This window comes from Micropterus dolomieu, linkage group LG15 (genome assembly GCF_021292245.1).
Source record: "Micropterus dolomieu isolate WLL.071019.BEF.003 ecotype Adirondacks linkage group LG15, ASM2129224v1, whole genome shotgun sequence".
Classification (NCBI taxonomy): Eukaryota; Metazoa; Chordata; class Actinopteri; order Centrarchiformes; family Centrarchidae; genus Micropterus; species Micropterus dolomieu.
The window spans coordinates 2,222,271-2,223,331 of NC_060164.1; the positions used below are offsets into that span (position 1 = coordinate 2,222,271).

Genomic DNA, 1,061 nt, shown 5'->3' on the forward strand with positions numbered 1-1,061 from the left:
AACACACACACATCCATTGACCTCTGTTCCAGACGTCAGTAATTGCAGCTCATTCTGACGTCGGACTGAGCTGGAATTACAGCCTAGTCAAAACTCATTAGTCATTTACTTCAAAACGCTTATCCTGGCTAATGGCAGTAATTTTGTATTTCATTTATCTTTCCATCAATTTCCAGGTTTTACTTTGAATCACAACGTCATGCAAGTTGTTTTTGATGATGTTAGGGCTCTCTGGTGCAGCGGGTGTTCAGCTCTATCTACATTTCCAAAAAGCTATATTTAGCTAAATCTGCCAGCAGCAAGGGCTTCACTTATTACACTCAGTGATACAAGACATTTTCTGAAAGACAAGAGTAACAATTATTAATTGTTTGATGCAGCTGAGGTTCAAGTTACAGTATCCAAAACACACACTTTCACATATGGCTCACTTGTTTACGACACTGTGCATGGATGAGAAGTGATCCATACTGATACATGGAGCAAAACTAAGGCATCTGTGAACAACATGAATGTTTATGAGGAGTTTCCCTTGAGGATTCAGTTCCCGCACCACAGAGGTGGAGCGATTACACAGGCCCTCTCTGCTGTCACACATCATGCATTCAAATCACCACACTGACACACACAAAGCAGCACTTCTTGCGTGTTCACAATCCTTAAACACCAATGTACACAAAGCGTGATCGATGTCAGTGAGCTGCATTCTCATCCCTGTTCTCCTTTCCTTCTGCTCTTGAAGCAAAAACCTCAACCACTACTGAATGCCAAGAACGTAGTGTGAACGCCACAACGACTTCAAGACTGCCGTCATATTACGGCAAGTTGTGTGAACTGCACGGACATCGGCCGACGCTGAAAGCCTGCACGAGCCTGTAGTATAACTTGTAGAGCAAGATTTTTGAGTTTGTAAAGCAGCTGTCTGGTTGTTGGTCTGATGTTTGCTGTATGACCCACTATGAATTTCCGAAAGGACTAATAAATATCTATCACCTATAAACATGCACAGCTGATCCCGTTACGGGGGGGGGGGGGGTACTTCTTAAACGACGCATCGATGC

General features: G+C 43.4%; 1 protein-coding gene across 1 annotated transcript in view; it reads right to left on the reverse strand.

Annotated features, from left to right (window-relative positions):
- Positions 1-1,061, reverse strand: part of LOC123984461 (stromal membrane-associated protein 1-like) — an 80,594-nt gene that overhangs the window by 28,985 nt on the left and 50,548 nt on the right. The gene's annotated exons all lie outside the window — the stretch shown is intronic.